This window comes from Lactuca sativa, chromosome 7, assembly GCF_002870075.4.
Source record: "Lactuca sativa cultivar Salinas chromosome 7, Lsat_Salinas_v11, whole genome shotgun sequence".
Taxonomy (NCBI): Eukaryota; Viridiplantae; Streptophyta; class Magnoliopsida; order Asterales; family Asteraceae; genus Lactuca; species Lactuca sativa.
This window is the reverse complement of record NC_056629.2, coordinates 130,114,391-130,128,334: the sequence shown is the minus strand read 5'-3', so window position 1 is coordinate 130,128,334 and position 13,944 is coordinate 130,114,391.

Below are 13,944 nucleotides of genomic sequence, written 5' to 3'. Positions count from 1 at the left end.
ACACCATTCAACTGTGGTGTTCTGGGAGGTGTCAATTGTGAGACCATCTCGCATTCCTTAAGATAGTCAAGGAACTCGGTACTAAGATACTGTTAGATAAGGTGTCGAAGTCCATAACTATTTCTGGTATGTACTTGACCCGACCCGGCATGGTCCATTTGGGTTGCATGGCACCATGCAATTGGATAGACTAAATGAGAGAAAAAACACTTGTGATTTATTAATATATTATGAGTTCTAATATATTAATAGTATTATTTAATTAGTATTGATCTAGAATTAATTTGGTATTAATTAAGTGATCAAAAGATAACTAATTAAATATATGGTTTGATTATGTAAATCATCCATAAGTTGTATAGTGGGCTAAGAGGCTCCATGGATTATCAAGTTGGGTTAAACCCATAGGATGCTCCATGGGAGTTACAAACCCATGGATCATGGAAATGAAGAGTCATGACACATTAGGGTTTACATTGTGTAACCTTAGATGTGTCAACACTATAAAAGGAACCCATTCTCCACCAAAATCGGCTACACATGAACAAGTGAGGGCTAGGCCGATTTTTGAAAGTGTAAGATTCTTTCAAAGTTTACTCCTTTTCATTTGGTGTTGTGTGAAGCATTTGAGGCATCACACTTGGGGTGCTAGGCTCACAAGGTTTCAAGGATCATAAGCAACAACAAGGTAAGTTATTCTATCTTTCATTCAAGTTAAATGTTGTTCCCCATGTATGCTAGATAGGAATATAACCTTGGAAATCAACTTTGCATGATAATTATACAAACATAGATCCAAGGTTATTAGGGTTGCATGTACACTTAGGAAGTGTTAGAATGCCCAAAACCCATTAGATACTCACCACCTCGATCGGATCGAAGCATCTTTATGTTCCTACCCAATTGATTTTCCACTTCTTGCTTAAACTCTTTGAATTTCTCAAAGGTTTCCGACTTATGTTTGATTAAGTCTACATATCCATATCTACAAAAATCATCAATAAAAGTCACATAAAAGCGATTAGCATCTCTAGTGGCGGTTCTGAAGAGTCTACACACATCTGTGTGTATGTGATCCAACAAACCTTCACCCCTAGCACAAGTGCCAGCAAAAGTTGACTTTGTCATTTTTCCAAGTATACAAGATTCACAACTATCATCCGACTTTAGGTCAAATGATTCCAAGACTCCATCCTTTTGGAGTTGGCCTATGCGTTTCTTGATTACATTTTCAAGACGACAATGCCATGCTTTATCTAAGCTAGTGGAAGAATCGATACACAATACATTATTTCCTAAGTTATCTACAAGAGATACAATTTCATACACACCATCACAAGGTAATGCTTTAAAATAAAGAGCACTATTATAGAAAGCATCAATACCACCACTTTTATTATCAAAATAAAAGGTGAAACCTTGTTTATACAATGCATGAAAGGAAATAACATTTCATGCCATTTCTGGCGAATAACAACATTTATTCAAGTCTAATGTAAACCCACTATCAAGTAACAAGTAATAAACTCCAATCTTGGTGACAGGTGAAACTTTCCTATTCACCATGATTAGGTTTATCTTTCCATGCTCCAAATCCTCACTTCTTCTTAAACCTACAGATCAGAACATATGTGAATTCCACAACCTGTATCAAGGGACCAAGACTTATAATGAGGTGAGTTATTAGACAATATAGTGTATATACCTGCATGGTTGGGTTTTACTTTCCCATCCTTAAGATCTTGGTGGTATTTAGGGCAGTTTCGCTTCCAGTGCGACTTTTCATGGCCATAGAAGCATTCAGCCACATTAGGGTTAGCAGAAGGAGTGACAAAACATTTCTTGGTTTTTCTTGAAGAGGGGCCTTCAATGGTCTTACCCTTGGTACCCTTAGAAGGGTTCTTTCTCTTCTTACCTTTGCCATGCCCGATTGCCAAGACACTAGTCGTAGTAGGAGTAGGACGAGTAGTAACACCCGACTTACCCTTAAGACTACTTTTTGCAGTCCTTAAGAGTCCTTGAAGTTTACGAAGTGTAACTTCTTCCTTATTCATGTGGTATGTCATTCTAAATTGATCATAACATGAAGGTAAGGAGTGCAAAATGATATTTATTGCTAACTCCTCAGGAATGTCAACATTCAGTTTCTTCAAGCGATCCACAAATCTTCGCATTTTCTGCATGTGGGTCTTGAGGGACTCATTGTCCTTAATTTGGGTGGTTATCATGGAGGAGATTATTTCATACCTCTCTTGATGAGCACTTTGATGGTATCGCTCCATCAAGTCCATGTGCATCTCAAAAGGGTAATAGTCCTCATAGGACTTTTGGAGGTCAGCTGTCATTGTGGCAGTCATGATACATGCTACTTTGGTAGCATCCCTTTCATGTGCCTGAAATGCAGCAATCTCCTTTGGGGTAGCAGTTCACTGATCAATCTCCCTCAGCTCCCTATCAAGGACATATTCTTTGTCCTCATAGCGAGTGACCATCCTGATGTTTCTGATCCAATCCATAAAATTGGATCCATCAAAGATGAATCTCCCACAAAGGTTCATGAGAGAGAAGAAGCTAGTAGGGTTTGAGCCAGAAGCATTGTTTTTGGAAGACATCTGAAATGAAAGAATAAGTTTAGAATCGATTTCAGGATAGTACTTAATAAAGCAACCAAATGCTATATTAAGGCTAGGACCCAACACATTATTTTATAACTTAGAAGAGGGATGCCATAATCCAAGCTATAAAATATTTGAAGGTAGGTGAATGACGATTTACCAACTTCCACCATAAAACGGAATAAATCTTATTAGGTTTTAATTGGTTTAGAAATTCCTAGGTTCTTTGAGATTCATTGAACTTTTCAATGGCATGTTTCAATCTCGAGTGTGTCCTTCAAGTTTTGTGACTGGGATGCCGAGGATCACAAAACAAGGTGTGAAGTAACAATGCAAATTACTTGGTACACTTAATGTATTACCCCTCAATCGAAGTGACGGTTAACCACACACGCTCCAACGATACTATGATAAACATTAAGTCACCCTTTTCCTACCTTGATAAGTCCAAGTCAGTGTGCCAGTTAACCACACATGCTCCACTAACGACTTAATCAAAGTGCAATGTGTAATTTCATGGATTAGCACCTTATTCACATTTTCCTAAAGTAACTAAGATTAGGAATTTATAAATGTTTAGTTACTTTAGTATATTCATAATACTTATTATGAGAATTATCGTCATTGCTCTACCTTTTTGGCTAACGACCCTCCACCGATCAAGGAAGCGGTGGGTGAGAATGGATACCCATTAAGTTGCCATTTTATAGGGAACAACCTTATAGCCCCTTATAGACCGGCTTCGTGAATGAGGCCTACTAATGTTAAACCGACTTTTATCTTATACATATATAATTATTATTCACTTATTATATTATAAAGTATAAGGGTTGAATTTTAATATTTAAAATTCTAAGGGTTGGAGCTAAAGTTTTAATGATGACTTTACTTGTTCCAAAACATGAGGGAAAGTTTTGTAAACTTTCAAAACTTTTCATTTCTCATAACTTATGATTTTATTAGAGTATTAAAATGAAGACTCTTCATTTTCATAACTCTTGTGTTCTTTTGATAGTTTTAATCCAAGTGTGACTCTTGATTTTCCATAACTTGAGGACAAGTTATGGACTGCATTAAAACACATAATGATCAAGAATTAACTAACATGGAGGTTACAAATAATTCCTATGATCATCTAAATTCATAAGTTCAAGAACATGATTATCAAGAATTTCAAGAATCATAACAAACTTATATAAAACTTGTAATTTTTGATAATAGCCATTGAAAATGGATTAACATGTGAAAACCCGAAATTTCTATTCTTTACAACCCTTCAATGCAATAGAAGTCAAACAGTTGCTATCAATTTTCAGACTTTTTAAAGTAAGTTTGAGTATTTCAGGATTTCACACTTTAGTGATAACAGGAGAGAGGATGCACTAGGGTTATTGTGCAATGCAGTTATTCCAAAACTCTAAGAAATTAGAGATTACTGCTTGAATAAAATACTTTCTGACAAAAACCCTAAATCTGAGAGTATATATATAGAAGATCTAATCATTATTTTCACTTTTTCCAAAACTTCTCAAGATCCAAAACCGTTCTCTCTCAAGTATTAGTAAGTGTTTCTAGCTTCCTTAGGTGATTATATGCTTAGATCTAGTGTTTTAAAACACTTCTAACCATGAAATCATTCCAAAAAGGTTGATTCTTCCTTTTCACCAAGAATACCAAGAGCACACACTAGTGTTCTTGGACTTTTAGCTCCTTTCAAGCTTCCACATAGTAACTACTTCTATCCTAGAGTCTTTTAAAGTTTTCTATACATCTTTACATCAAGGAAATCACCCAAGAACACCAAGAACAAGGTGTTCACAGTTTTGGGAGGCTCCCAAAACCGTAAACACCAAGTAAGGTGAAAAGTGGTACCTTGGGGTGCCTAGATGCTTCACAATGCCTTAGGGACTTTTCTAGATCCATCCTTGATGAGTTTATCACACAAAAAGTACAAACATATCACATTTATATGTGTTTACGGTTTGGGGATCTCCCAAAACCGTAAACACCCCAAAAGGTGTATAAATGTCCCATATTTACTCCTTATGCCTAGAATCTAACCTAGGCTATTACCTTGAAGTGTTTAGGACTTGAAAACATCAAAATACCTAAGTCCATGAGAGTTTACGGTAGTAAACTCATGGAGAAATGGTCCATAAACCGTAAACTCCATTTAGGAGTGCTTTGATGCCACACAACACTTCCTAAGACTTAAACATGAAGTAGGAATGCTTGGATTGGCTTAGAAGTCTTCAAAAAACAAATGGTCAAAAAGAGGGTGAGTTTATGACCGTAAACCCTTTTTCTAGGGACCACAAAACCGTAAACTCCCTAATGGAATGTTCCTTGAACCCCAAGCAAACTAGCCCTTCCCTATAACACTTAGATGCAATACTTGAGACTTGTAACACTTGTATAAGGTGATTAGCATGTCCTAAGGTGTCTTGACTTGTTTATTAGTTGTTTAAAGACTAATAGGATACATATATTTGAGATTATATGTTAACTAGAATCATAGAGTGTGTTCAAGACTTCACTTGACACTTAGCAATCCTACATCTTCAGTTCATCCGTACCACTCACTACACGTGAGTTCATACCCCTTAATCAATGTTTTAAATGTTTTAAATGTTTTTATGGGGGGGGGGGATACAAGTAGAATCATGCTAGTTATTATATCAATGACATGCGATTAATAAGTAGCATTCAAATGATTTACTACGCATTAGCTGTTTTACCAAACAGTTTTCTTCAAATGATTTTCATAAACGTTTTATATGTTTAAAACTCCTTATTAAACTATTCATTATACACTGTATGTTTCATTTCAAACTCATTTACAATTGTGTTTCAAACAAATGTTTCCTTATACTTAAACTGTTTTATCAAACAAATACTTTCAACTCATTTTTATAGGATGACATCAAGTCGACCTTTTCTTAGATAGTAATCATGTTCAAAGATGTTACAAAACTTATTTATGCTTTTATATTGTCAATTGCATGCCTAGATATGTATAGTTATATATGTAATGTTTGAAGGGCTTAGGAAGGCTAACCCGCCTTATTTCCTTTTCTCCGCTGGGATGTGGTCTGGTGGGGTATCGGGTATCCGTCCGAAGGTCGTTTAACTATTAGTTATATATCATGTGTACATATATAGTCATAAAGGTTCATCTAGTCAATTCAATACCCTTGGGAAGCAAGGGTATACTTCCATGTTCATACGTACAAGTTATATTACTAGTAAACTACAATAGGCATAGTTTAAGGTTTTACTAATACTAATACTAGAACAATGAATCACACAAAGTGTCAGTTCATACATGAGTCATAATACATAGTGATGAGAAACAAACATAATACATAGTGAAGAGAAACAAACATAACACATAGTAATGAGAAACAAACATAATACATAGTGATGAGAAACAAACATAATACATAGTGATGAGAAACAAACATACAGGCTAGACAGAGGAAGAACACACAATACAGCAAGCACATACATTACATATACATTACATTCAGTTATGTGAGCCATTAAACGGTTCATGGCACTACCTGACATGACCGTTTTTGTATCCATAATCTCCTTAATTGGGTAGCGTATGAGTTTGCGTATAGATCTATACTGGATTGAATATCCTACACCTTGCAGCTCGCTATAGTGGGACTTGCAAGTCTACAGGTGCCAAATGTCATTTCTTACGGCGTCTTACATCGTCGTTTTACTATTGAGTCGGTAGCAGGGTACAGGCCAATCACATGGTAATTTAAATAACAATTGGTTTAAGGTAGTTAGTACAGCAGTAATTACTTAATACAACACTATAGTAGTATAATATTTATCCCATTACATTCACTTCGTGAACATTCACACAATGCACGGTAATGTAAAAACTATATTTTTGGTTAATGATAGTCGGATTTGGGAAAATACACACTCTTACAAGAGACAGACACAATTACTAGATGCCTTGGTAGAAGGCTACTCTTAGTAGGAAACATAGGGTTTTCTAGGATAGTTCAAACAAATACAAACTTTACAAAACTTATACATTACATCTTACAAATGCTTTCATACAAACTCAGACACTAATATACTTATGATCTCACCAGCTTTAAAGTTGATACTCGCTTTCAAAATAACTTGTATTCTCAGGTCACCAATAAACAGGTACCGGTGCCAGGTTTTTGAGAAGATGGAGCTTGTTCAAGACTCCTCTTTTATTTTGATGAACTTTATGGTGTCTATATAACTTGACATAACACACTTGTATGAAATTATATTATTAATGCAATGGATGATGTTGTTGCTTGTTTACTACTTTGCATTGTTGTGATATTTTACATGACGTCCTTCGCCGCAGAACGTTTCCGCCGTTCATGGTTTTGGGGTGTGACAAATTGGTATCAGAGCATTGTTTATAGTGAATTAAGTATATCAACCCATAAAAGATATACAGTTTATAAATACAATGGGATTAAAATACTCTGACCAAGAGTTTATACTTTAAATAATAAAATATTTAATTAAGTATATGTGCCTGCATTCATACTAAAATCAGTGTCACTAGGACAGTACAAAAGAATTACGATTGTTGGGCAACACAGGTGGACTTAGAGACATATAGTCAAAACTGGGAAGATATAGCCTGATCAGCTATATCATCCGAGGGTTGACTAGCATGTGCCTAAGTATAGTTGTGTGGTTGCAACAAGTCAAAAATCTTACCAACAATACAACAATGAGAACAATAGAACATAACATTAAATTTAAAATACTATAGGGGTATTTGATGTTACTATAGGTACTTTATACTTAAGAACTAAAACGGGATCTTCATTACTAAGTTGATAGTTGCTAAGTGGATACACTAAGGCTATATGTAACTAGGATGTTATAGACTTATAATCTATGAAAATTTTGCTTTACCCTATTCTTTGTGAATTTGGAGTTAAGGTCACTTATTCGAAGGCCTATCCTGTTTCGATTACATATAACTGGTATGCACTTCACAAATAGTGATGTAACTAATGAAGATTTTCTAAATAATTATCTAGATAGTTCGTCTAATAACTATTTTCTTACCCCGATTCTCGCATAGATAACATGGTTGGACTCCATCCCCACGGCAACCAGTACCTTCCGAATGAAGTCATTGTTGGATGGTTTGAAGAGGAACCAGAGAATGATCATCCAATCCCTTTGAATGATCACCATGGTGAAGACCTCTCGGACGATGTTAACTCCGAACCCGAGGTTGAGAACCTACCCCAGGCAGCTCCCTTTCCAATTCCTAACCCTCGTCCAGCTTTTCATGGCCCGACGCCTCCATGGGTGGAATGCTTGGAAACATGGAGCCAAGGACAAGATCAGCCCATGCCATTTAACGGTGACCGAAGCTTTTATGACTTGAGAAATGGGGGCTCAGCAGATAGAATCTTGCCAATCTTGGTCTGCAGAGTGGCCCGAAATGAGATTCAAGGCAGGATAACCCTACATCAGATCACATAAGTTATCGCCGATGCGAGATTGCATACCCCCCACACCATTCTCCTGGAAGATGCTTGCGAGAGATCTGAAACAGATCATGAAACCCTGCTGCAAGCACTGGCTGAATCACGAGGCGAAGTCATAGAACTCCGAGTACGCCAAAGGGTGTACGAAAAACACCTACTTGATGTGGAACGCCAACTGGCTGAACTAAGAGTTCACCAGAGGGATGACTGTCGCCAGTAGTAGATGCTTTACTTTATTTTCCTTGTTAAAAAGGAATCATTTTCTGTCTATGCCCGATGTGGGATTTTCTATGAAACTATATTGTACTGTAAGTACTTTAGTTAGGCCTTTATGCTGTCAAGAATTATCTTCTCTGGATATGATGTAAGACTTTTTTTTACAAGGTCATTTTCCCGAACTTGTACATCATGAATATCAAAGATATTGACAGTCGGCTAACTTCTATGCCATTCTTTATTTAATTACTTTCATCATGCTATCATGGGAGTCTATTTGAAACCCACTCTAGTTGAGTTATTGAACTAGGGTATTCTAGCTCAGGGATAATTTCTTCTTCAAGGGTTGGATCGTGTTATTTACCAGCAGATGGTACCCTGTTCTAGACGTCAAGCGTCATATGACCATACTACGAACTTACTTCCACTCATTACTAGGACTGCATCATAGGGATATAGGTCAAACTTTCGAGAACATACCCTTACTCTTTACTTGAACAACCGAGGTACAAATAGGGTCACCCAGGAACGCTCACAAAATCATTATCTTTCGTATTACAGAATCATGTTGTCATCCGGAAACAACCAGCCGAACAACGAAATCTCTGCTTTTCCTATGGACACCACTACTTTTCAAGCCGCAATTACAGCTGTCGTGATGGCTGCCGTGACAGTTGTCCTTGCAAACCGCAGCACTGTCAACGCAAACAAGACTGAAAAAGGAGTTGACAATCCCGATCATGTTAATGATCCGGGAAATCAACAAATAGTAACAGTCGCCACCGCCCAAAACAACAACTCAGAGTTCAAGAAAAGAAAACATCAAGCCAAAGTGGAACGCAAATGATTTCAGAGGATGGCCATGCAACAGCATCCAATGGCAACCCTTGCCATCACAACACCGGTCAATTGATATGAGGGAACACTCCCGAAGTGTGACAGGTGCAACTATCACCATACAGAAATTTGTCGGGCATGGCAATGCAACAATTGCAACAAGATGGGACACATTGCTTGCTTCTGTAGACCTACCCCCACCACTAGAGCTAGCCTAGTTTGTTATAATTGTGGTGAGCCAGGGCACTATTACAGAAATTGTCCAAGAGAGAAGATCAACGAAAGCAACCGGATCCCCATAACTCCTACTCGACACTTCACTTCCACCACCAATGTTGGTGCTGTCCATATATGTCACCAATGCGGTGAAATTGGGCACCTCAAGAAGGATTGCCCCATAGCAAAGAACTTGGGTGCTGATGGGAAGATTCTCAGGATCATAGCTGCAGGAGAACCTACTCCGGACCCACGTTAATGTAATTGAGGCGTTTCGTTGTAACAGACTTATAAACCATCCAAAACTAGTGCAACTAGAGTCTTATCTTTTGCGAGATCCCGTCAGTAAAGGGATGCTCGTGCTGCGTATACTTGTCTTTTGTAGTAAACCTTGTTCACAACAATAGTCTTGTAAGTAAGTCTAAAGTAATGTAACTCTGTTGATGGTTGCACGGTTATGTTTTGTCTGTAACGCCTTATGCTTAAATCTAATGTCTATAAGTTTCCATATTATTCCGACAATATCATACGACTATACTCAATTTGATCCGCACAATACCAACTTCATATGTACACCTCTTTCTTCGAAATCGCCTTTCCAGCGAAGCCGTCATATCATAACACCGCAGTACTCATGCATGGAGTACCTCATAGTTCTTTTCCTTTCTGAAGAAATCCCCGAAGTACCACTCGTATAGTACGTCAAGTTCAATCCAAAGATCCATACGGTTGATCTGTCGCTGAAGAATGTATACATAGGGGTGATATATAATCAAGGTTCTACAAGTTTAGAATTGATGATTCCACTTTAACTTCTTTTTCCTCGATGGGATGTGAGCCTAAAGAAGAATCAGTTATTCAAACATCTTTTCAGTCTTAATAATATACGACTCGTATACACGAGATTGTGATCGTTGAACCATGTATGAATTCTAATATGAACTTCAGGACGGAGAACTGCCCAATACTATGAGTAATCGCATAGTCATGTGAACAAACTTAGAACCCAGTATGACTCCCGTAAACCGATCTCCCTACAGTCTAAACACCTACAGAGATACAAGAACAGTCCGGACAACTTAGCAAACTACTCAGCACTAGAATAGAAAGGCCAAGCTTCTCATCCTAGAGAAATTTGGTCTTATTCGTCAAGAAGATGGACGGATTGCTTCGTAAGTCCCTCATCTTCAGAGACCTCGTCAAGATTTCAATTAGAAATCATTATCTCTGCCTCGCATGAATGTGTGGGCGAAGCAAATGCAAGGAACGATTTCCCATTCTGAAATGGACCGAGATCCGAATACCAGTAGTTTCGAGTGTTAGGGAAGGATGTCCCAAAGACTACCTTCCAAACTCGATGCGGACGCTTCGAGTATGTGGTAATACCCCTCGGATAGGACCAATACGCCCATAGAATTCATGAGCTTAATGGGTAGGGTACGCCATTCTTACTTGGATCGGTTCGACATGCTCCTTGTTATGACATACTTATCTACCCTCCTAGTAAGAAGGAACTCAGGGAAACATTACCCTCAGAGAAACTTTTCGCGAAGTTCTCTAAACACGAGTTTTGGAATTTAAGAGTCAAAATTTCTAAGACACACTATTAGTGATGGGAAATCTTGAGTACTCTGTCAATTTATCCAAAACCGTTGGGAATTTGTCGGCACCGAAGACGCCGACAGAAATTCGCCAAATTCTAGCTCTTGCAGACCTACTATCGTAGTCCATTCAGAACTCCTCGCAAATTACAGAAACCCTTACGACTTTGACCCAGCAGGGGGTGGCTCTTGACTGGGAAGTTAAGCAAGAGAAAGAAACCTTGGAATTCCAACTGAGAGACCAAATTCTTTAGGAAGTCTCAATCTGGTAATGGATTAATACGCTTCGTAAAGCGTGGAAAGCTAAATCCAAGATAGTTAGGACCTCCGAGATTCTTACCAGAATTGGTCCTGTATCTCACAAACTAGACCTACTCCGCGAGCGTAGTAACGTACATTTTACCCTTCGCGTCTCGATCTTGAAACTGCACCTTTCCGTCAGGACTCTCGAAAGTCCACTCGACGAGATCAAAATTAACGAGATCCTCGCCTACTTGGAAGAACTATAGTGACCATGGACCGCGAGGTCATGCGAACAAATCATTGTCGTTTCCCTTTTGTGAAGGTCCTTTGGGATGCCAACCAAGGGCCTTAATTCACTTAAGAGCGCGAGAATCAATCAATTAGGAAGTATCCCCATTTCTTGGCTCGATTATTCATGCCTACTTCCTTACCTAAATTCTAATTTCAGGACGAAATTCCTTCTAACGTGGGGATGATGTGACAACCCGAAATTTCTATTCTTTACAACCCTTCAATGCAATAGAAGTCAAAACAGTTGCTGTCAATTTTCAGACTTCTTAGCGTAAGTTTTAGTATTTAAGGATTTCACACTTTAGTGATAATAGGATAGAGGATGCACTAGGGTTATTGTGCAATGCAGTTTTTCCAAAACTCTAAGAAATTAGGGATTACTGCTTGAATAAAATATTTTCTGACAAAAACCGTAAATCTGAGAGTATATATAGAAGATCTAGTCATTATTTTCACTTTTTCCAAAACTTCTCAAGATCCAAAACCATTCACTCTCAAGTATCATCCAAAATGATTTTCAAGATCTTCAATTTAGTAAGTGTTTCTAGCTTCCTTAAGTGTTTATATGCTTAGATCTAGTGTTTTAAAACACTTCTAACCGTGAAATCATTCCAAAAAGGTAGATTCTTCCTTTTCACCAAGAACACCAAGAACACACACTAGTGTTCTTGGACTTTTAGCTCCTTTCAAGCTTCCACATAGTAATTACTTCTATCCTAGAGTCTTTTAAAGTTTTCTATACATCTTTACATCAAGGAAATCACCCAAGAACACCAAGAACAAGGTGTTCACGGTTTTGGGAGGCTCCCAAAACCGTAAACACCAAGTAAGGTGCAAAGTGGTGCCTTAGGGTGCCTAGATGCTTCACAATTCCTTAGGGACTTGTCTAGATCCATCCTTGATGAGTTTATCACACAAAAATTTCAAAAATATCACATTTATATGTGTTTACGGTTTGGGGATCTCCCAAAACCGTAAACACCCCAAAAGGTGTATAAATGTCCCATATTTACTCCTTATGCCTAGAATCTAACCTAGGCTATTACCTTGAAGTGTTTAGTACTTGAAAACATAAAAATACCTGAGTCCATGAGATTTTACGGTAGTAAACTCATGGAGAAATGGTCCATAGACCGTAAACTCCATTTAGGAGTGTTTTGATGCCACACAACACTTCCTAAGGCTTAAACATGAAGTAGGAATGCTTGGATTGGTTTAGAAGTCTTCAAACAACAAATGGTCAAAAAGAGGGTGAGTTTACGAACGTAAACCCAATGGTTTATGACCGTAAACCCATTTTCTAGTGACCAAAAAACCGTAAACTCCATAATGGAGTGTTCCTTGAACCCCAAGCAAACTAGCCCTTCCCTACAACACTGCGATGCCATCCTTGAGACTTATAACACTTTTATAAGGTGTTTAGCATGTCCTAGGGTGTCTTGACTTGTTTATTATTTTTTTAAAGACTAATTGGATACATATATATGATATTATATGTTAACTAGAATCATAGAGTGTGTTCAAGACTTCACTTGACACCTAGCAATCCTACATCTTCAGTTCATCCGTACCACTCACTACAGGTGAGTTCATACCCCTTAATCAATGTTTTAAATGTTTTAAATTTTTTTATGGGGGGGATACAAGTAGAATCACGCTAGTTATTATATCAATCACATGCGATTAATAAGCAGCATTCAAATGATTTACTACGCATTAGCTGTTTTACCAAACAGTTTTCTTCAAATGATTTTCATAAATGTTTTATATGTTTAAAACTCCTTATTAAACTGTTCATTATACACTGTATGTTTCATTTCAAACTTATTTACAATTGTGTTTCAAAAAAATGTTTCCTTATACTTCAACTGTTTTATCAAACAAATACTTTCAACTAATTTTTATAGGCTGACATCAAGTTGACCTTTTCTTAGATGGTAATCATGTTCAAAGATGTTACAAAACTTATTTATGCTTTTATATTGTCAATTGCATGCCTAGATATGTATAGTTATATAATTAATGCTTGAAGGGCTTAGGAAGGCTAACCCGCCTTATTTCCTTTTCTCCGTTGGGATGTGGTCTGGTGGGGTATTGGGTATCCGTCCGAAGGTCGTTTAACTATTAGTTATATATCATGTGTACATATATAGTCGTAAAGGTTCATCCAGTCAATTCAATACCCTTGGGTAGCAAGGGTATACTTCCATGTTCATACGTACAAGTTATATTACTAGTAAACTACAATAGGCGTAGTTTAGGGTTTTACTAATACTAATACTAGAACAATGAATCACACAAAGAGTCAGTTCATACATGAGTCTTAATACATAGTGATGAGAAACAAACATAATACATAGTGAAGAGAAACAAACATAATACATAGTGATGAGAAATAAA